The sequence below is a fragment of the Pantherophis guttatus genome, chromosome 3 (genome assembly GCF_059756535.1).
Source record: "Pantherophis guttatus breed Tessera chromosome 3, ASM5975653v1, whole genome shotgun sequence".
In the NCBI taxonomy this organism is placed as follows: Eukaryota; Metazoa; Chordata; class Lepidosauria; order Squamata; family Colubridae; genus Pantherophis; species Pantherophis guttatus.
This window is the reverse complement of record NC_142065.1, coordinates 77,125,634-77,149,595: the sequence shown is the minus strand read 5'-3', so window position 1 is coordinate 77,149,595 and position 23,962 is coordinate 77,125,634. Positions and strand designations below refer to the sequence as shown.

The 23,962-nt window shown below is 36.7% G+C and overlaps 1 protein-coding gene and 1 long non-coding RNA gene across 21 annotated transcripts in view; both read right to left on the bottom strand.

The window, feature by feature from the left end:
• ADGRL2 (adhesion G protein-coupled receptor L2) overlaps nt 1-23,962 on the bottom strand; it is a 216,463-nt gene that overhangs the window by 111,180 nt on the left and 81,321 nt on the right. The gene's annotated exons all lie outside the window — the stretch shown is intronic.
• LOC117677126 (uncharacterized) lies at nt 5,278-19,518 on the bottom strand. Its single transcript, XR_004594662.2, has 2 exons — nt 19,450-19,518; nt 5,278-5,633 (listed from the first exon to the last, which is right to left on the bottom strand). It is a non-coding gene; the product is annotated as an uncharacterized LOC117677126 (long non-coding RNA).

Genomic DNA, 23,962 nt, shown 5'->3' with positions numbered 1-23,962 from the left:
TAAGTAGCATTCCTGAAGCCGGAGTTACAGTTACCAATGTTTACTATATATTTTTTTAATTCTCCAATGCTATTTTATAAGATTACACTTAAATTTAGGTGCAGCCCAGATAGTTTACATATTTTTAAGGTTTTCTCTCGTCTCCCTTACTGATTAGCTTTTATGTTGGGTAATATAAAAATGTTCCACATTTACATATATGACTTTAGAAGCCGTTTGTATTTTAATTTTCCATCAGTTTTATGGACCAGATATGAACACTTTAATATTAGTAAGATGTTATCCATTTAACACTGATCTTACAAAGAGCCCAGAAGCAATAGTTCTGCAAAAGCAGCAAAATAATAATTGCCTATATAACCCCAGCATTAAATGTGTGACAACATCATCTCCTGCGCACTAACCAAATATACTTGAGAAATCAAAAATAATTGGTATGAGACCAGACAATCAAAGGACACTGTGTAATCTTACTTCAAAGTTGGAATTAGTGAAATCTCCACGTCTGCTTCAAAAGCAATCTGTTTTTTTTTTCCCTTTATTTTTCACTTAACCAGCATTTAGGTAGGATTTAAATAATATAGTGCATGTGGATCTGATACATTTTCATGACATGAGTTCTATTTTTCTAAGGCTTATCAGTTGGTGAGTTTAAATTTGCTACTGGAACAAGCAGGTCCCTAAAAGAGGTGAAGATCCAAAAGAGATCGGCTAAGGCTTTGCAGATGGGATCAGAAAGTCCCAAGGCTAGAAATCTTGTGAGTTGACATAACACACAATGAGTTAGGAAATAAGAAGTAAGAGTGGCAAACATTATGAGCACTTCTGATTCCCCAGCCTCCTGTCTTAATTAAAAGATCACCCTCCCTCTGAGAATTGCACATACAGTGATACATGTTCAAAGATACTTAAAAGTAGTCACTGCTGGGATCTTTCTGATAGGAAAAAAAAGTATAGTATTCTGATTCACTAGCTGAGAAGCTAGAACAGGATACCATGTCTGTTACTCGTTCAAATCCAAAACCTAGGGACCCAAGTTGTCAGGGGTCTGTTTAAGTTGCATCCTCTATTATGCGTGTTTTTAGATTTATTTATTGGGGGGAGGAAGGTTTGTCCACAATACTGAACTCTAAAGGAAGGAAGTGTTTGCATATGCTAATACATTCCATTTAAAGAATCCACATGCAAGAAGGATGCTGTTTTGTTTTCAGCCTGTCTCTGGATTTTCCCGTAAATTGAAATGTTCTTTTTGACAATATGAGGGTCTCTCAATCTTTTAATTTAATGGGGGTATTTGTTTTGTGTCATTAGTGGCATTCACTGTGTTAAAAATAACCTTAGCCTGTGCAAATTTCCTTTTATTATAGTTCTAAAACTGTTTTTAAAAATAGAGGAGCCTTTTTATCATTTCGATCCTGTGATGAAAATAGAAATTATACTATTAGGAAACTGTTACCATCCCAAGCAAGGTAACATCTATTTATTTATTTTATCGATCAAATTTAGGTACTGCTCATCTCACTTCCTTTGTATGTTTATGAATTGGTGATTTGCCTTTTGATTCTCTCCTCCTCCTTCCTTCTTCATTCATTTTGCTTATATGCCATACTTTTTAGATTATAAACCTGAGGGCAAGAACTCTCTTATTACTGATAATTGCAAACCACTCCAGAAGATTTTTTTTTTTTTTGGCTAACAAGCAAGTTAAACAAATATATAAATAACTAAATGCCACATTTAACCCTAAGAAATCATCCTGAATTCAAAATTATTCTCCAATCAGGGGAAATACACACAAATATCTGAAACTCATTTGTTGTGTCTAACTTTCTTATCTTGATAATCAAGGATTGACAAGTCCAGTTGAAACCAACTGTGGAAATGGCACAACATATGAAAAAATAATGATAGTACATATAGATAGTAGTCTTAACAATACTAATTGGGACCAGAATGTCTGTTGCTAAGCGACTTAGTGATGGCAGTTCCAGTTGTGGTTCTTAGGCTGGGGAAAATCATTATCATACAACGATATCATGCTACTCCTGTCCTGTATGAACAGCCAACTCCATCCTGCTGCCTCCTCCCTGACTAGGTCCAATGAGTTCCCTTCAGTAGACAAGATTCTTCTTCTCTACCACAGTCACCTCTGCTTCTATTCCTCCTATCTCCCTCCCCATCTAACCTACCTCCCTTCCCATCTCTGACTTTTGGGGCACTTTGCATTCTGCTACCTGCTAACTTTTATCATTGTCTTCCTCTGACTTCTGACCTAGAATGCAGGTCCTGGGTGAAGGAGTATGGTCCCATCATGTATGCGGCCAATGCAACAGGACAGCGGAGTGTCATCTGCTAAAGGGAGCTTGGTGGAACCAACTAGGAGAAAGCAGGTGGATGGAACTGTCAGAGAAGCCAGGTACTGATACAGTCAGCAGGTCTCTGGGCAAAGGGGTTACCTTTTAGAAGGTACCAGAACTGGAGGAAGCAGGGACAAAGTCTTCCTGGGGCTACAGCACAAGGCCTCTAAGGAGGAAGACTGGACTGAGCAAACAGAAGGCCTGTGAGGAGTAACTTGTTACATGCATTCCATCACTTTGCCCTCCCCTACTACTTGGATCCCAGGCCAGCAGCCTGAATTAGATGGTGAAGATCAACTAGGAGAAGATAGGAGGGTGATGAACTGCATGCTGCAGTCATAAATGTAGGACACTTGCTAAGCACCCAAATTTTAACAGGACCATGGGGGCATTGCAACAGCTGTAATTTCACATAGTTTAGCCCATGAAAACTATCCCATTCTACCTATGGATGCAGGCCATGATAAGATCAGCCTTCCTTTCCAACTTGAAAACAGGTTTGTATGTTCAATGGATTTGCTTGTGTGCTATCAGAAGTAGAAAATCTCATTCAAATACCTTTTGACATATTATGTAGTTGACAACCATACAATAGTTTTGCTTCTTCCAAATCTTGTTTGGAAACACTTAAGTTTGTAACACTGAGATTTCCTGGTGGTCTTCCATCTATCTGGCCTTTTTAGCTTTTTTAAAATCAGCTAAAACAGCTAGGAGCTGCCACCTGCTATGACATTGTGCCACCTCTTATTGTTTCATCACTCACTCAGGACTTACTGCAGTATTCTTTAATTTATAAGGCAGCCATAAAGATCAACTCTACTCTCCCATATTCCAAACAAAACAGTACATGCATGCAGGAAAGTATCATGATGTTATAAAATCCTAATTGAACAAGAAAACACCTGCTTTGAAAAACTTCCTGGAAATACAATTCCCAGCAGGTTTCGCTGATGATATTCTTCTCAGATTAAATTTGCAGATTAAATTCAATTCCCTTCAATTTGCCATGTGTGAGTTTCTTAGATGACAGAGAGGGAAATGCTGTCTGCTCTACTTAAACCATTAAATGTATCAATGTATCAATAATCCTGTAGGAGCGTCATTGTTAAACCTGTGGCTTATTTCTCAATTTGATTTTACAAAGTCAAATTCCTGACATCGAAGCCCTGTGTAAAGTCTCTAAATCAAGCATTCTTACAGTAAATAATTAAGAGAAATAAACCTATTATCAATGACAACTTGCAATCAGACATTTTAAGGACACAGTGTTACTTTGCTTACTTAAATTATTAATTTAATATTAATCTCACTTCACTTCTTGAGCACTAGTCTAGCTAAATAGCACTTAGCTGTGTTATTCTGTTATTCTGACCACATGTACCTATGAAAACATTTACAGGAAGCCCCTTCCCTCCCCTCCTCCAATGTTATTCATTGCTAACATTGACAGTATTTTCCAAAGGAGCTGAAACTAAAGATTGGTGCATCTAGGTAACTGGAGACCCAACTTGACTAGCCAAGATAACACTTAATAGTCCAAGTGTATCTGAGATTTATTTATCAAGTCCAAGATCAGACCAAGAAACCAATTTATCACAATTTTGTCTCTTGCAAAAGCACGGAGTTCATTTGGAAATTCGATTTCAGGGGGCAATTCATTCCAATTACCTTTGAGCTGGGTCTTTGCCTAGCCTGATTCCTCTGCATCCCATAGCTATTCATGTTAGAAAGAGAAACATGTGTTGCTTATAGCAACAAAATGCATGTGGGAGTAGGGGGTGAGAGATGGGGAAGCATCTGCTGTCCCAGAGGGACTCTTGAAGTCTGGGGCTGAAGGTTGTGTTCCCAGGCCAGAAAGTACAAGATTTGAGAACATAAAATGTGCGTCCAAGCTTCGATGGGATAAAAGTCATGTTTTTGTTTGTTTGTTTGTTGTTGTGCTCTGACTTAACAATGAGCAGAGCTAGGGGAGCACCCCATTCAGAAATCGACTTAAGATTCCTGAAAAGCTGCGGAATCCAGTTAAGAGTCCCCTTAATCATTCACACATACACACATCCCAGTGGCAGAAAGCAATCAGGCGAAGTACCTAGATTTTTATAACCCATTAGGTATTATATTCTCTGTACAGGATTTAAACACACTAAATGCATTGCCAAAAATTTCAGGGACTTTTCATCTCGAACGCTTTAGAGCCAAAGTCAATTTGGCCATTTTAAGAACAGGACTGGGACGTTCCACTTTGGGAGGAAGGAAGAGACTTGTGAAAAATCCCTCTTCCTAATTAAATCATGGTACGCAGAGTTTGAAGTGGTAAATAATAAATCAGAAAGAATTTGCAATCTGGTTGTCAAGGAAACCGACATGCCTTTGCCATAATTGCTGTGAGTCCCATTTGCCCTTTTGGACACCAAGCCTTATCAAGCATTCAGATCAGAGAATGAGAAAGTCGCTTTTTTCCCCACTCCTCTGTCCGTGCTACACAGGCAAGTTGTGTAAGAGAGACAGAATTTGATTCAACAAAAGTATGCCACCAACTATTGTGGGATTCAACAATGGTCCTTCTCCTCCCTCCCTCCCTCTCTACTAAATGCCACTATGAAGCCTAACATTAGAGAGATGAAACTAGAATTGATATTACTTAGGAAGGTTCCCGGAACCGGATTTAATAGAAAGCTTTCCTCTAATGGCAGCTGTTGTCATCATGGTTGATGGGGAGAAGGGAAAACATTTTGAATATTTGGCACCTGTTTAGTCACGGTTCCCTGTAAAGCTTTTTCTTTGAATCCAAGAGAAAAGTCACAGGAAGGGTGTAAAAGGTAGGCGAAATAAATTTATCTTCAGTGCGGTTTACAATGGACTGGTATTTCAGAGAAAAATAAACAAAACGCCGGTTAGAAAAAGCTTTAACAAACAAGCATTTCAGGATGAAAATGCTGTCATTTTAATGAGGCATAATAAGTTTTTAAAACACTGGTGTAAATGAAATGATTCTTCCTATTGGATTTCTGCCTTCCCCCTCCTAACCCAGAGCCCCATTGTTGTTGTTTTTTGCTAATCAACAATCTTGCTGCCTTCGTTTCCTGCAGTTGCTTGTTGAGAAGATGTCCATGATTGTTTCTACTTTGGCTGGTAGAAAAGAATACACACGCACTTCCATACTGTGTACACGTTCACTGCAAGCTGCTAAATAATTGTTAATTGCTTCAGTTTCCTTCTTTCTGTCCTATTCATTTCCTGAATTTTCTTCCCTGGTCATCAAAACATGTTGCGCCACTTGAAAAACAAACAAACAAACATTTAAATGCAAGTCCTTCCAAACTTGGCATCTGGCTCTGAAAGAGCAAAAAACAACAAGAAATAAGGACCCAAAAACAAGGTGCAAAGAGCACCTTGTTCGTTATCCTCATATACATAACCTGTTCACCTTAATGCAATCTGTTCTATTCTGTGAGCTGTGTGCGCACAAATTAAGATAAAGGAATTATAAAAACAGTAAGTCGGCCCTTGAGCTAGTGCAGGTAGTTCTCGACTTACAATCACAAACTTCTGTTGCTAAGCGAGGAGGTTGTTAAGTGAGTCATGCCTGATTTTTTTAGCCTTGGTTGTTCAGTGAATCACTGTGGTCATTAAATGTATTATGTTGTTATCAAATCAATCCAGCTACCTCCATTGATTTTGCTTGTCAGGAGCTGGCTAGGAAAATCAAAATGGTGATCACATGACAATATATGCTGGTTGTCAGGTGCCCAAAATTTGATCATGTGACAATGGGGACACTACAGGTATTCCTCAACTTACGAAAGTTCATTTAGTGACCGTTCGAAGTTAGAATGGTACTAAAAATGGTGACTGATGACCGTTTTTCACACTTATGACCGTGGTAGCGTCCCCATAGTCATGTGATTAAAATTCAGATGCTTGGCAACTGACTCACATTTATGACCGTTGCAGTGTCCTGAAGTCACATGATCTCCTTTTGCAACCTTCTGACAAGCAAAGTCAATGGGAAAGCCAGATTCACTTAACAATTTGTGTTACTGATTTAACAACTACAGTGATTCTCTTAACAAATGTGGCAAGAAAAGTTGTAAAATGGGGCAAAACCCACTTGACAAATGTCTCACTGAAAAACATCAATTTTGGACCTCATTGTTGTCATATGTTGAGGACTACCTGTATATTGCTAAAAAAAGGTCTTGCCTATCCTTTCTATGCAACTATTTTTTGCATATCTTACAGAAATGCAAACAATAGGGCAGTGCCAGGCAATCAGAATTCAAGCTCTAAGGAAGAGTGGATGAAGACTACCTGTATATAGTTGTAAGTGTGACAAGCTGTGGTATGGAACTTTTTTCACCACTGTTGCAATTTTGAGTGGGTGTTAAACAAATGGTTGTAAGTTGAAGAGTATCTATAAAAGCTAATTTAGCTCCAGCAGGAGTCTAGAAACAGCTGACAATCTCCCAATGGCTTATATAAGCTCTCCAGGTAGTTTATGATGAAACAGGATAAAAAATACTATTAAAGGTGTAACAGGTACAATGACATAGAAAGCACTATAAAGATACCATATAAGCTTGGTAGCAGCGACACAAGGGTTCAAAATCTAAAACAATTTTAAATATTAAAATACTATTGAAAATTAAAATAACTGAAGAATGGAGAAATAGATGCCAAAATGATGTTATATGTAGGCACACACTCTCTGAGAAAGGCATTCCATAAATAGATCTCACCACACACACACACACACACGCACGCACACACACACACACAAACCATTTTCCTTTGTATACTAATATTCTGTTTGTCTGTCTCTGTGATTTGATTGTTTCAAGTCAAAGGCAATGTAGAAATATAAAAGCAAATAAACAACAACAAAAATAATGCAATATGGTAAAACCAATCTTTCTGAATCTTCGGTCTAATAGCTATAGAAGGGAATATTTATGGCTTAGGGTTGAACTCTGGGGTCCTTGGTGTTCTCGCTTGCAGACATTTCATCACCCAACTAGATAACATCATCAGTGCTGGAAAGGAAGGAGATTTGGTCTCTTGTTTATATCCAAGTGGCTTGCCTTGTCAGCGTTGGCGAGAGTGTTCTCAGTAGTCCCTTGATTAGGTGGTTGTTTGCTATTTGACTCCATACTTTGTAATAGGTTTGGAAGGTCAACGAGAGTAAGAACCACCTCTTCCTTGAGAAGGGGAGGAGAAGTTGCTTTAAAGGACAGGAGACCCCAAAGAGAATGCCCACCATCAAGACTTTAATCACAATAAAGGCAGGTACCTCCTGTTGCTTGGCAGGGTGGGGGCCAAATCTATTTGAGAAAGTTCTCTACTCAGGCCCCACGACTCAGTGGGTTTGTTTTGTACTGCTTACTATTATTGACACAGTAATTTATTAGTATTGGTTATTGTAATGTTTCATTCTATTAGCTTCCTGAAAGGCATTTAATAAGTAGTTAATTATATATATGCCTGCTGGGATAGTTCTTTCACACTTTCTAGGGTTTTTTTTCCTCCTGAAAGGGGAACAACCCACATACTCAGTAAGATTAGCAGAGAATGAGGGAAAAAATCTATCTCAATTTTTTTTTCACATCGACCACAAATAAGGACTACTAAATTGGCAGTTTCAAGCTAATATGCCAAGCAGTGTGCATAAAATTCAGAAAATAACATACATGTACTCCTCCATATTCTTAGCAGTCACCACAACTACATAAATACATCCTCAAAAATGGAAGTAAGGATGGCAATTATTGTTTGGCAATAATACCATGGGAGTAAAGGGGACACACAAAAAAGCCCTATTGTGGTTCTTTTTTTTTACTTTCAATTTCTGCATTCAACCTTTGACATTCTACACAAACCCAGGGCGATCTCTTCGTGTATTTCCTTTTTATCCAATTGGCCTGAAATCAAAGACAACAGTAAGCGCAGCTAGGCAAACTGTCAATCATCTTTTCATCTTCGTTATAAGATGTGGCTGAAAGACTTTATATTGTGGTTGATATTGAAACAGTATCTTTCAAACTGCAAAAACACTGGAGAATTGGACAAACTGCTCATGCACAGAACCTGAATTAGGCCCAGATGGTGGGATCACTTAGATCCTGAAAAAACAAAGTTGACATTTTGGAGTAACTTATGAATAACATACAATATACTAGATCCATTGTGAGGCCAAATGGAGTCTACTGCAATATGACAAGAGAACATTAAGATTATAAGAACAGAACATATTTAGCATGTATGATAACAACAGAAATGTGACTTTAATTATATATACACACACACTCTTTAGGGGAATATCTTCTAACAAAGGATACTGCAGTCACAGATAATGGGTATACATCCATTGTATGTATATCAAGTTTTTATGTACCTATCCTACAGTAGACTAAAGTATTCTACAGATTCTTGAAAAAAATAGGTATTTCTTTATATTTATAAATATTTATATTTACAGGATGTTTGTATACTACCCACTCCTTAGCATTTTAGGGCAATATATAGAAATACAGCTAAACTGGCAGTTGTACTGTTAAATCTTAAAGTTAAAATTAAATCTTAAATTACTGCACCAACTGCAAAAGTGTTTTGGACAGGTATCCCAGTAAAGGACATGTTATGAGGTTACCAATTATCACACAATTAGTTTATCAGCAAGAACTGATAAAAGGCTTTTCTATTCATGTTATGTGGTTATTCTGCACTGTACTGAATTGAGGATATGAAAACCTGTCTCTTAAAACATGTAGCAACCCCATTAGAACAAATATTTCTCTCAAATCCTGAGGTCCCATAATCAATAGTAACATTCTTACTCATGCTGAGTTTTAGATTTATGTTCTCACACCTAATCCTTACAATCTAAAAAGACTCAGATGCCCAACCTGGACTATTCAGTAAAAATAAATTCATTCATTCATTCATTCATTCATTCATTCATTCATTCATTCATTCATTCATTCATTCTTCTTTCTCTCACACTTCCCTATCTATTGAGTTGGAACTTCTTTATTTTCATGAAAATATCCTACCTTTCATTCATACATAATGATCTTCCATTTTCCCTTCAACAATATTTATGTGAGGTAGGTTGGACTAAGAGTAAGTGATTACCAGAATCACTGGGCAAGCTACCATGACTAATGGTATAACACATCTTAACCATTTGCAATACTTTCAAACCTAGGATTCTTTTCAATCAAATAGGTATAAACTCTGTAAGAGTTAAGACAGAACTATAACTCTCAAGTGGAACGTCATAGGGTAATCTCCAAATGAACTAGCAAAAAAAACCCCTAGTATTATTTTCTGATGATGATTGCAAATAAAGAAGCAGAACCACTACAAATATCTGCAATAATATTCAGGTCTGAAGGTCTCCATCAGGACACTATTCTAAATTATAGCAATGGTTACTGAAAGTCATCCAGAAATATCAATAGGGCCTCATTTCTCCTGTCTCTTGTTGGAGATTTCACACACACACACACACACACACACGATTAAACAAACAATGCTACTTCCATACCAAACCCAGGTATAAGCACAGACTAATAGACATTATTTGTAAAGCATAATCTAAGACAGCAGCCTCCAACCTTTCCGAATTTGCGAACTGGGGGTGGGGAAGGGAGGGGATGGTTCAATGTGAGTGGCAGGCAAGCATGTGCATGGAGCTCCATTTGTGCAAGCAGCAGGCACATGTGCCTACTCCTCATACAAATGGAGCTGCACGCATGCGCGCTCACCCGCCTACAGCATATGCTGCGTGCTCGCCCACCACTTCTGCAGCCCGGTTCTGAATGGTGGGCCATGGCCTGGGGATTGGAGACCCCTGATCTAAGCTTCTCATAATAGGGCTCAGATGAAAATTTGGCCTTGGCGGCCCTGAACACCTTCCAACAACTTGAAAGAGTTCTCTTGGCAATTCTCCTTGGATGTGATTGTGAAGGGGATCCAATGCTGCTTCTTTTCTGTGACTGCTGGTATACTGAAGCTGCCTTCTACTCACTCACGCTATACCACAATCACTATGTTCTTTTTCTTTTGTGTTCCCTCACTTGCAAAACTTCTTTAAACCATAGATTGATATGGGTCTAATATGGGGCAGGGGATGTTAGAAGATACAATCCAAGCACCAGAGACACCAATCATCCAGGTTGCTGCTAGAACTTATGGCCAGTTCTGAAACATGGAAATTAAATGGCCACAATAAGGGAAACTTGTTTAAGTTGAGTTCAATTCATGATGACATCATGGTCGCATTCAAGTAATTCAATTTCCTTCTCAGAAATATAGGTATAGTTTGCCGCTATTTTTTTTTTCCAATTTTATAGTCTAGTTTACAGCAAAGGAATAACTTGGATGTCTCCCATGTAAGTATTAACCAAGAGGATTTAGACAAGGCCAGCCAGTTGCCACCATCTGTTTAGATAATATGGAATAGGAAAAAGAAAAGAATTTGATTTATTTATGCTTACTGGTTATATGCATGTCAAAATACAGCTGACTCTAGTGTAGAAGCTTATTTGCAGCAGAAAAAACACACCTTTTGATTAAAACAACATTAACAAATATCTACATGGTGTAATATAAATAACTGTAAGGTTAGTTCTACAAAAAGTGAAGGTGATTAAATAATATATCAGCATCTTCAGAAATAATTCAGCCTATTTTATACACAAACAAGCTACATTCTTTTATCGTGATTGGGTCTCCTGAATTCAATATAATCTAATCTGCACACTTCATAGAAGATAAGAGTCACAACTGTGTTCTAAGAATATCTGTCTGGAAATTTAGAACTATGCTAATATTTTCTCCCTTCTGGAGTCCATTTAGATACCTTGAACCCAGAAGTCCACTTAGCTTTTATGTTTTATTTTTTTCCTCCTCTCTCTCTCTCTTCCAAAACTTCATATTCTATAAGCACCATACCAAGCACTATCTTATTAGTTTTCCTAGGCTCAACATGCTACAGAATGAGTTCAAAATTATCTGTACCAGCACTTTCATAATCCACTGTGAAAAAAAGTACTTCAGCTTTGCCGGTTAGTAGCACACCCAGTGAACCTGGTATTTCTTAATCTGAACAGTTTTCCAGGTGGCCAATTTGATTTGTCAATGCTTCAAAATCTTTAGTATATCATCTGTTAGACTAACAGTTAAGCCATCAATCATTGTCTCCAGGCCTTCAAGTTTTTTTTTCTTTGCCCCCTGCAATCTTGAACATAAGCTTTCAAACTTCTCTCCATGTTAACAGTTGAGTCTGAATTGCTTCTAACCATGCACTAATATTCACTGAGTTTTTACAAACAAATATGAAGATAATAGCAAGGCAAAGCCATCTTTTGACACACTAGCATCAAAAACATACACACCTTTGCTTGAGATAAACTCAAGAAAGGAGAAAACTGCAGAAAATATATTTGTGCTTTATTTAAAGCACACATTTAACTTCTATATTTGTTCTGCCAAACAATACTGCATTTCAATATATATTCATTCAAAGCATAATCAGATTCTTTCACAGCACTAATCATTATTAATTTGAATTACAGTACACTAGAAAAATGCTGATACAATGTACATCTATGTTTCAGAAACCTGGAATTACGTGTTTAGTTTTTCACAAAGCAATTATCCAGATAGAATAAGACAATCAGTTTAAAATATTTCTGCGATAATGTTTACATTTGAAATTATTCTTTCCTTTATACTTCCTTCATAAATATATTTATTTTTTTCTGCAGTATGTTATTCTCAAATTAAAAAAAAATACTTTGTGAATTATCAGTTTGAACTCATCCATGTGAACTCAGAAGTAAATTTTACTTGGTTCACTGGATTTATTTCCATGTAAGAATGCAAATAATTACATTCTTTCAGTGCATTCCTATGCAGGTCTATTCAAAAGAAAGTCTTACTGAATTCAGTATTAGTCCCAGATAAATGTGAATATGATTTCAGCTTTAAAATATTTTAATTAGAAGCTGTTGATACCATGGGCCACATGACAAGCTCTAATAAAAAAGCCTTCTTCAAAAGAATAATTATATTCCTTGTGTTGTGAAGTATAGACCCATAACCGTTGAAGAATTCTGTTTTTTATAAATTCCCATGATACCATTTACAGCAGCTTTTAACCTTTTATGTAACATTGTGCTATTTAAATACTCATGAAGTAGTTTTAAGAAAGACCTGTTAATTTGAAAGGGACACATTATAACATCTCTCCTTGGCACTATAACAATTTAATCTCCTTTTTTCAAGACAAATCAGTTGGAAAGTGACCATCTGCTAGTGAGCAAGTATTATTCAAGCAAAATAATGAACAAAATGCCCTCCATTTTCAGGAAGTGAAGGCCCATTAAATGAAAGGAATTTCTAAAACAAAAACATGAGGTTAACTGATTGATTCCCCATTCTCTGCAAAATTACACTTCCATTTCTTTGACTATTACGTTTATGGGTTGCAGAAAAGATGAAAAGAAACATTCTGTTGGGCATTACCCTCTGAATAAAATTGTACAGATTATTGGTATTTTCAGCTGAACAAAAATTAGGCATGTTTAATGCCATGTCCCCTGTGACTTTCACTCATCATCTGGATTGTCAGTTATGTGCCAATAATTGTTTGGTGAGAAACTATATTCTATTTGTCTCTCCAAATGAAACTGTTTTGGATGATTCTAAAACTGGGTTCCTTTGTACTGTCTTAGTAATAAGGAGGTTAAATATATGTATGTAAGGAGGAAGGAAAGGAGAAATAGACTGATATAAAAATGCTACCAAATACAACAAATCAAACAAGTCAGTTCCCATTCAGTTTATAGTTCAGACACTTTCTAGTCTTAATCAACTGCATCCTTATTTCGCCCTATCAATTAAATTCCAAAGAATTTAGAAAATTTGGGTAGAGTCTTTATGAGGAGACATGACCAGCAGATTATTATCCTCGTTCTTTTTATGTAATTAATCCAAAACTGCAAAAGACTGTTTTAAAAAGCTGAAGTTGTTCTATTTGTCTATGCCTCTCAGAAAAGCAACCTCAGAATAAAGTGACACCTAGGTCCCCAATCTAATCTGCCAATCATAGTCTAGTAAGAATATTCTGCCATTCAGAACTACTTCTTCAGAGTAACCCAAAAAACCAGAGAATCTCTAAGCTTCTTGCTCAGGAAAGACATTCAAGGGAACCTCTGAGTATGGCGTCAGTGGTGAAACTGGGCAAAAACATCTTTTCAAAGTCATATATAGTTATAACTGTGTTTTGCAACTGTGAGCAATTAACTAGGAGGTAAACTACTAAGGTCCAAAACTTTGAATACGAGGACTATAGTTTACAGCAGGCTCCAAGAGTGGTGGAATTCAATTTTTTTTACTACCGGTTCTGTGGGCGTGGTGTGGCTTGGTGGGCGTGGCAGGTGAAGGATACTGCAAAATCTCCATTCCTACCCCACTCCAGGGGAAGGATATTGCAAAATCCCCATTCCAACCCCACTCTGGGGCCAGTCAGAGGTCGTATTTGCCGGTTCTCCAAACTACTCAAAATTTCCTCTACCAGTTCTCTAGAACTTGTCAGAACCTGCTGAATTTCACCCCTGACTCCAAGCTATGTTAAAAGCAAGTAGATCACTCCACACAACAGGCTTTCCCCATTATTATCTTCCTCCATTTCTTTTACACCTCAAATTGGCCCAAGTTTGCCTCCAAAGTAACCAGAGTACATTGGCGGTCTATAGGTAAATGTTAATAAGAATTTATCCTATTAGTTAAAAGGTATATACCAGCAGAATGCACTTTACCTTCTGATAACATTTAATACTATATATAACTGAAGATAATAATGGAAATATTATATAATAATATATTGGGTTTTAACTTTTACATACACTTTCTTGCCTCTTATTTCTCCGTCCTGGTAAATCACTGCTGATGCTGTTGCCTATGGTGATAAGATTTTATTTAAACATTGAATGGTAGCAGCTCAACCACCACCTCTTGCAGCAGCTGCACTGTGCATGCTGTAATTTAAAACCTCAGATTCTTCTGGGAAACACTTTTCATTCTGCTGTTTATATAGATATTCATATCCAGCTCTGCTAATGTCTGCTCGCCACGCTGAATAGTTAGTTCGCTAGAATTCTAAGCCGGAATGCAATATAAATAAGAGATTCAATAAGACGCTATACAATTTTTAAAAGGACAATAAAATAGAGGCAAAATAAATAACAAAACATTTTTTTTCCAACAAAGCACACACTTAGCAAGTAAAAAGCAGCAGAGCAAAAGTGTCTTATTTAACAGTAAGAAAGTCGAATCCAGAGCCTAGTGCTCCAAAAATATCTTTGTAGCTATTGATATGAGCCTCGGTTTGTTAAAATCAGGACAGAATATGGGAGAAAAGATCTCTTCTGGCTATTAGAGATGAAGAATCCTTATTAAAGTGTATTTTTAAAGTATTTATATAGTATTCAATCATTTTTTTTAAAAAAAAAATCCTATAGATATGAAATAAAGAAAGAATTGAACTCTAAAGAAAGTATGGACTTGTACTTGAGGCTGGTGCTTTCTTTTAAAACATACTACAATTCTATTATTTTTGTTTTAGTAAAAAAAAGACTCCAATATGAGATTGTGGGCACAGTAATGCCTTTCCCTTCTCAAGGTAATACACCAGGAACCCAGACTATAGGATCAAAATATATGGAATGGTGTCTTTTATACTCATCATTACTAAGTGGTCCAGTAAATGTCATAGGTAAAAACCCACTGAGAGCTCTAATAGAACCAATGGGAATCTATTGGCCCAATTCTCAGTTAATTCGTCAAGGAAAACAAAGCTGTTTCAGTTCAACAGCCTTTAGAGTCATTAGGTAGAGCTCCTAAAAATGGAAGTGAAGAATATGTGGAACATTGGTTTTTAAGGTAGTAGAGCAGCTATTTAAAAATCCAATGTTATTTAAAAAAAAAAACACACACACACACACACTATTTCTCCCTTTTGCAATTCAACCTGAGTCCTTGGTAAATATGATAGTAGGATGAATTAATTTGCAGGTAACAATATTCCATATATTTCCAATTTACTAATTAACATGCACCAACAATTAAACCATTTCATGATGAGGTCCCACAGACAAGAATACTGAATAAGCAGCACTAGCAGTAATACAGAAAAAAGCTAGTTTACACAAGTTAAATATGCTTCAATTGAAAAGACAGTATCATAAATCACGCAATTATTAAATTTGCAGATGACACAACAGTGGTGGGGCTCATTAATAAGAACAATGAGTCTGCTTACAGAAAGGAAGTACAAGGGCTGACATTGTGGTGTAAAGAAAATAATCTTACACTTAACACCAAAAAAACTAAAGAACTTATAATTGACTTCAGGAGGAAGAGAGATGTACATTTACCATGGTACATAAATAGTGAGGAGGTGGAGAGGGTTGGTAGTTTTAAATTTCTGGGCATTTATATTTCAAAGGACCTCTCATGGACTATGAATGTTAACATGCTTGTGAAGAAGGCACATCTCAGCATCTACTTCTGTCCTACTATTGCAGCACCATTGAGAGTGTCCTGACATACGACATTCTTGCATGGTACGGGAGCAGCTCTGTAGCGGACAAAAAAGCTCTATAGAGAATCATTAAAACTGCCCAGAATATCATCAAACTCCAGCTACCAGCCCTGGATGACATCTTTGCTGTTTGAGGAAGTTGCATAACATTCTCAGAGACTCTTCCCATCCTGCTTACAATCTTTTTGGACTATTGCCTTCCAGCAGAAGATACAAAACAATTAAAACTCGGACCACACGTTTTCTGAATAGTTTTTATCTCAGAGCTATAATTGCACTCAACAATGAACTAAAGGGCCACCATCAGTGAGCTGCATTACTTGGTCTGTTGTGTAGATGTTTGGGTGGTTTAAGGGTGGGGAATTGTGCTGGGTGGGAGTGTGTTTGGGGATTGTTATGCGTGTTGGACCTGGTCTTTGGGTGTTAAGTGAATTTTGTTGTATAGGTATACTGTGTATACACAGTATACCTATATTGTACAATGTGTACACAATGTGTATACTGTGTACACAGTATACCTATATTGTACAATGACAATAAAGTTATTATTATTTTTAAAACAGCAGAGGGTAACTACGTTTTTTTTAAAAAAAATAGACTTTTGTGCGTGCGCTCACATTTTCGGTGCTGGGCAAACCGGTAGGTAAATTATGTGAATCCCATCTCTGTAAAGCACCCACATTTTAATAACATAGTTAAAGATGATTTATTGGTGGTGCATTTCTCAACCAAACATACCAGAATGCAAAAAACAATTCAATGCCATTTTCTACATATGCAGTCCCATTACAGCCAAGAGAACTCATTCTACTGAGTCAGTGATTACTGAATCATTCCCATAATTCTAACAATCAAGTTTATTTTATTCCTGAAATGATGCTAGGATTTTTAGATACAACTGAATATTGCTGACTGACCATTTATGAAATGATACATACATCCAGATGTCTGATAAATGATGTCACTGCTTTTCCCTTGTTTCTTTTAAACTATATTTTGTAACAACAATAAGGCACTGTCTATCATGTATTTCTCAGGGAATATAGCCCTTCTGGGACCGATAAAGTTCCTTTGTCTTCATTCAACCTTGTAACTCTGCATGAGATACTATATATAGCTGGAATACATGTGTCTTCATGTGTACTATGTAATCCCAAGTAAATTGTTCATCCATTAAAAAAAGAAATTACTGTTTAAACACATTCAAACTTTGTAGCATTCAAACAAACACCTGACGTAACATATGAACTCAATATTCATCACAAAGGAAAAGATTGAGTAATGAAATCCTTCATTAGTCGGATATCACAGGATAGTTTCTATTGAACTGGATATCTCTCAGGTACGGTACTAGAGCTTTTTTCAGATAAACAATGTGACTACTTTCATCCGTTTGTTTCCATACTCAACTTTTATGAAAAAGAAATATTGTGCCAATTACCAGCAATAAAACTGATGTTTAGTTTTGTGATTGACAGAATACACTTTATGACCAAGCAACTTTATCTTCAAATGCAGTGGGAATAGATGTTAATAATAGCATCAAGACTTGATTTCTCAAGAGTATTTCCTATTCCACTAGGTTGATTCTTCCAATACTTTTAATACATTGGGTTATGTTCAACATGTAATTTAACGATTAATTAGAGTACAACACATTAAAAACTAGATGTAGTGCAAAAAGGTAAATAAAATTGAATTGTATGAAAATTGAAAATTTTTGGAAATGCAGCCACAAGGCATTCCTAAAAACCTGCTTTGGATTGTAACTGTAAGAAGGGCTACTCATTAAAGCAGCCATATCTGTTCTTTTCAGAATGAAGTAAAAGGTCAGACTGCCTTCCTGACGTCTTGTAATGCTTTGAATGTACAGTATGCATATTCAGCTCCATGGATTTAGGAGCTAATGGGTAGATTTTGAAAGGATTTCACACAAACCTGGAGCTAGCCCCTGGCCCATTTTTCTTAAAAGTTTCAAGTCCATAACCATGTTAACTACTGAGACTCTGCCTGTCATATCCTGTTAATGAAACTTTGACTTCCCTTTGTTCTGACAGCAGCAAACAGCTGCTTGTAAATGAACCACTGTCTCTGGGCTGGCTCCCATTATGCCCTGCTTTTGTGTTTGACAAGGTCACTTGCTGAGGGGATTTTTAAGGAAAAAGACTCTGCAGTTTACAGAATTAGATTTAAACCATAGACAACCCAGTTAAAATATTTTTTCCCCTAACGCATCAGCAAAGTGGGAATAATGAAGAAGAAAAATCTCTCTGAGCAAGTCATATAGTTTTTCTCTTCTAGTAGTGACTTCATAATTCTAACAATTATTGTATAAAAAACAAACCATGTTTTCAAATCAAATTTGTATGAAAGTTTGATTGTTCAGCAGGATTAACAAGAAATATTAATGTAATATTATTCATGTGGTTGTCATTGTTGACACACATGATTCTACCTAATAGCAGCCATAACAATGTGAAAAGTTTCTTTTTTCTAGATTGAAAAAAAAATGTTTTCAGGTTTTGTTTATTTGTTTTAAGATTGGGCCAATTTTGTTCAGAAGAACTAGCTCCCTAGCCAAGTCAAAGACTATTGTAAACAAAATTATTAAACTGGTTGACTTTATAATGGATTGCAGACTTTTCAAGGGATGGAAAATGTGTACTTCTGGAATCTGTTCTTGAGATAACTAAGACTCCAGCCAAAGTTCACCAAAATTGTTCAGATGTTATATATAGAACTAACCGTTATTAGATTCTAGTTCCCACCAGAGTTTGACCTATGATCTCAGGGTGAACAAAAAAAAAAGTGGACATTATGGTACGCAGTCCTTTTGTTTGAACATTGTCTTTGAAGCCAGGCATGAAGCCAAGAATGAATGGAAAGTATTCTAAGAAATGGAAGATATGATACTGGGAGACATCCTGTGGAATTTGCATGAATGGGTTTGAGTAGCCCATATTCAACATTCACACAAATAGAAGAATGGGGATGAGCTACTTTAAGCATTCTTTTGACTTCTTCATCATTGACCATTCAAAACAATGAATAGAGATAAGTCTCTACTAGTCATTCCTCATATAACTCCAAAAGGCCACTATTATGGTATTTTGTATCTCAAATTGAATAACCTTTCAGCTCTTCATAATACAGTATTAGTCTTTCCTGTTTAATGCTAATTAATGCAAAAAGGAAAAAGGGGGTGGGAAAATTCCTCTCTCACATACACACAGAGACACATACATTCTCTTTCTCTCTCTACCTCCCCCCCCACACACACACATGAAATTACTAGGAATGAAGGTTCATTCTATTTTGTAAGTTACACAACAGAACAACCTAGTGTGTATTATTTCCCTTTACATCTGTCTGAGGTAAATGACAAAATAAAACCATGACTATGGAATGTATGCTTCAATTGTAGGCCTTTCATTACCACATTATTATTATTTTCTTTTAAGAACAAGAACATGAAGTTTCTACCTGCTGTTAAGGAACTAGATGTTGTGGAAGGAATCTTGGGAGGACTTGATTTTCCTTGGGAATTCCAGCTAAGAATATCTACCTTTGAATTCTAACATTGCCATTGTTCTCTGTAAGATTCCCTCTTGGCAACGTAACAATAGCTACAAATCCATTAGATTACGAGATTCCTGCAGTTCATTTTCAATCCAACAAGCATAACAAGCTTAGAGGCAGTGGATGACACTATAAAGTTTTTAGAAAATATCCTGTCCAGTGTATCCCAATTCCAACCTGCAGTATACCTCTGAACAATATGGTGATCCAATTATAAATCAGAGTTTCACTTTACACAAATATCTGAATATTTCTATGCAACAGAAATATCACAAAACTGCATTGTTCCAAAACAGGAAAAAATAGTAGTTTCACCAAATGTGCAATTTAGATTTTTTTAAGAATTCGAATTTAAGAAAAGTGCAGAACAAACAGAAATATTCTCTTAGCTTTCTTTTGGGCTAGAGGAATATACATTCTACTGCCCTATCTTGGTTAAATAAAATAATTGTTTTTTCCCAAGAATACTTCTTATATCCAGTCTACATACACTGCCTTTCAACCTTTAGGCAAAAGCTTGAGCTTGGCTACTAACTGTATAAACAGTAAACTCTAACTTTTCTCTATTATTGCTGCACTGATAATCCAAAGTGCCAACTCCCTACGTGCTACTTGGCTCAACACCCTATAGCCGTGATGGCGAACCTATGGCACACATGCCACAGGTGGCAAACAGAGTCATATCGGTGGGCACAGGAGCTAAGTTCCGGCGCACATGCGCATGCCGACCAGCTGATTTTCAGGCCTTCTGGGCCTACTGGAAGTCAGCAAACAGGCCATTTCCAGGCTCTGGAGGGCCTCCGGAGGGTGGGGAGGGCAAAAGGCTCTGGAGCCTGGGGAAAGCAAAAAACGGCCCACCGTGCCATCAGTGCCAAAAGCGGGGGAGCATGGGGGGGTCACGCACGCATGTGTGAGGATTGGGGTGCATAGAATTATGGGTGTGGGCACATGCACCACCACCCCCCTGCACTCCTCCCACTTTTGGCCTGCAATGGCAAAAGCCCTATAGGATTGCCTCCCCTAGTTAGGTATGACACTTCCTGTCATTTTCTCACAGAGAACAGGTTTAAGGTTCCAAATCTGTGAGAAGTAATATATGGGTACAAAACCATGCCACACATTCTCACATTCCCTTGTTTCTGGATTATCCTCCTCCGGAGATGTAGGATGCTTCTAATCTCCTGAGCTTTAAAAAGGTTTGAAGACTGGAAGACAAACACTTTCCATGTTTTTGCATGTCTGGGGAAGTCAGCTCGAGTGGTTATGTCCCATATTCTCTTAATTAATCTGGTTTTGGCTTTGCATATCTAATATTCACTGAAACCAGCTCTAAAAAAATTCCTCCTCCCTTTTATTGTTTCTGTACTGTTGATTATATTCATTTCAATATGTTGAAATGTTGGATCCAGTTGAGATAATTTTCACTTCCTACCTGTCAGTGTTGACAGAACCAAACCTTGTATTCCAAAATGCTGACCTTAAATTTATTTATTATCATTTCAATAAGAGCCTAATTACAATTTATGGCATAGGAATTCACATTCCAAGAGAAGTCTATTGAACATATATTCTCTTTTTGGAAGTGTTGACAGCATCTCGGACATTGATCTATTCTATCAAAAAGATATGTAGTTTAAAATATAGATAAGAGGTCTATGTAGTTCAATTAAACACTGCAAGTTACAGAAGAAATACAAGTCTTACCTTTTGAGTTGTCTTTACAAGTAGGCAACAATGAGTTATAACTACAATACTTTGTTCTTGTTTTAATCACAATCCCACAGGTGGTTCTGCATCATGAATTTAGCCAACATAATCTTGTAGGTTAACAAAGGCAGATGTAGATTAAACTCATTACAGGCTTTATCATATGGGACAGCTGGCAAAATATGTTTTTTAAATGAGTAACAACAACCTTCTCTAGTCTCTCTGTCTCTCCTAACACTCTGGATGAACATATTTGGAATGTCTGTAAAAATGATGAATTGCTGGGTTCACAACAAAAGAAGGTTGGATTCAAAATTAAAAACCAAATCTCCAGCTGAATTGCATTCCCATTGTAAAAGGAGCATTGCTAGCAAAATTTGGAAAAAAATTCTTTAAAAATTAAAGAACTATCCCCAAAGGTTTATTAATGTGTGTTAGTTCTTTAAACTGATTTTGGCTCCTAATTAAAACTTTTAAATTAGAACCATTGTACACCGACTGAGTACCTGACTGCCCACGGAGATTAAAATCATGATGCAATTCCAAGGACATGTAAATCCCACTAAAACCTGAACTAACACTAGACCAAAGTAGACAAACCCCCAATGCTTCCTGTCAGTCAGGAAAATCTATTTAATAAATTTGGAGAATAAATTTATTATCATACTGTTTAACTACTGTGAATTAAGGGCACAATATACTAGTAAGCAACATAAAACTGTCTCATTCTTTTCAAAATGATTTGTTCTCTTATTCTACCCAATTTAAAAAGCCTCCCAAATACTGTTAACATTCATTTTTAACAAAAAAATGTCCATGAATTTACTGTCCATTCCTTCCATATGTTCAAAACATTGCTATAGGTGTGTGTGCACATTCTCACATTCACACACAATCCTGTTTTATCATATTCAGTTAGAATCCCAGTCAGTTTTATGTGCATTTTTTCAACAATGCTGAATACACTGCAAGACGTGAGGAAATGGCATGGAACCAGTTGAGTGGCTCATATCTCTTGTTTGGGTTTCTTGAATATACGAAGAGAAAGCTAAACATCCTGATGTTACATTAGAACACATTCACTGCAATTCCATTCACAATGTATTTCTATTCTCCAAATGTATTTAAGTAGCTTCATACTCCAGCTGCAACTAACTATTCAAGAAACCTTGACCTTATAACCCTTCCTTGCATGGTTAAGCCTGTTACATGAAGTGAATGTGTGTGTTTGTGTGCGTGAGAGACAGACAGACACATACACACAGAGAGGGGGGGAGAGAGGAGTAGGGGAGAGAGAGAGAGAGAGAGAGAGAGAAAGAGGGAGACAAAGAAATCTTAAGAAATGGGAGAGAAACAATGATTTGCTGCTACAAACACCACCTTACATAAACACTTCACTAATTTTATTAGCAGAAATATGTTTCTTAAAACAGTGCAATATTGCAAACAGTATGATATCTTTGTATCTGCTTCAACTTCAATATCCACCTTGTCAGTCCAGGAAGATTTTGAAGGATCAAAATGTATGAGGAGAGATATCTATTTCCCTTTCCACCCACCTTTCATTCCATATCCCCAAAGTATCCAAGGCATCCTTTTTCCTTCCTGTACTGGCATCAAACAGGCCGACCTAGCCTTTCCTGAAAATAATAACGTATATTGAAACCGTTGCAGGAGCACAGTCACTGAATTAATTCAAAACATGTAATAACGAACAGAATGCATTATATACAAGAATAAAAGAGAATTATTCTGCTATTACCCTTATTTCAAGGATAGTAACTTTGGTCTGGTTTATTCAAAATGGCATTTGATTTGCTTTTAAGCCAGACTCTTATCAACAGCACTTGGTGTAAAACTACTGCGGTAGCTGACTCCACTATGAACTTCAGAATCCACTGCCTTGCTAAAGATTGCCATGAGGGGGCATAGAATAGACAGCTAACCTGCCTCTTTTTCTCTGATGCTGCAACTACAGAGATAACTGTTCCTGGAATAAATTTCCTTTGAGATCCAAGGATTTCCTTTGTATTATGCCTGTTTTTCTACAACCAATAATAAAAATTTCCTAGCAGACCTTAACTCAGTAATGACTTTGGGCCAGGGTATCCAAACACCGAAAATCAGAAATAAAACTTTGATAACTAACATGTGAACTGGGAATACCTAGCAAGTGCTTGAAAAGCTTGCCAGTCAATTGTACTTTAACTATACATCTCTTGTTTATTTCCAGCTTAATATTTTCAAGATATTGCAAGCACGGGACAAAAGAAGGTGTGAAACTAATATCTGTCATTTCCAATATTATTTTGAAGAGTTGGAAATAACAGTGAATCTTACAGAGGTTAAACTCTTCTTGAAGTTAAGCACTTTTCCATTTCAGTCCAGTACAAGAATAACATAAGCAATACTTCATGCCAACTTTAGGCACTGCCCTATCAAACTGCAATAAGTACTGTGTATATCAGATGCCTTGTTTTATGACCTAAAGCTAGCAATACAATCCTTACTAGGCGCAAGGCAAGAATGAAGTTTTAAAAAATCAGATTTTAGTAAACAAAACAGTCTATTTACCAAGCTGGCATGAATTAAGCAAAGAAACCAGAACCAAAAAAGTTTAAAAAAAAAACAAAAAAAACTGGTAGTTCCAGGAATTTGGTTACATGGCAAGGCAGGGGCTGAACTACAGAGGTGAACCTCTAAAATTTCA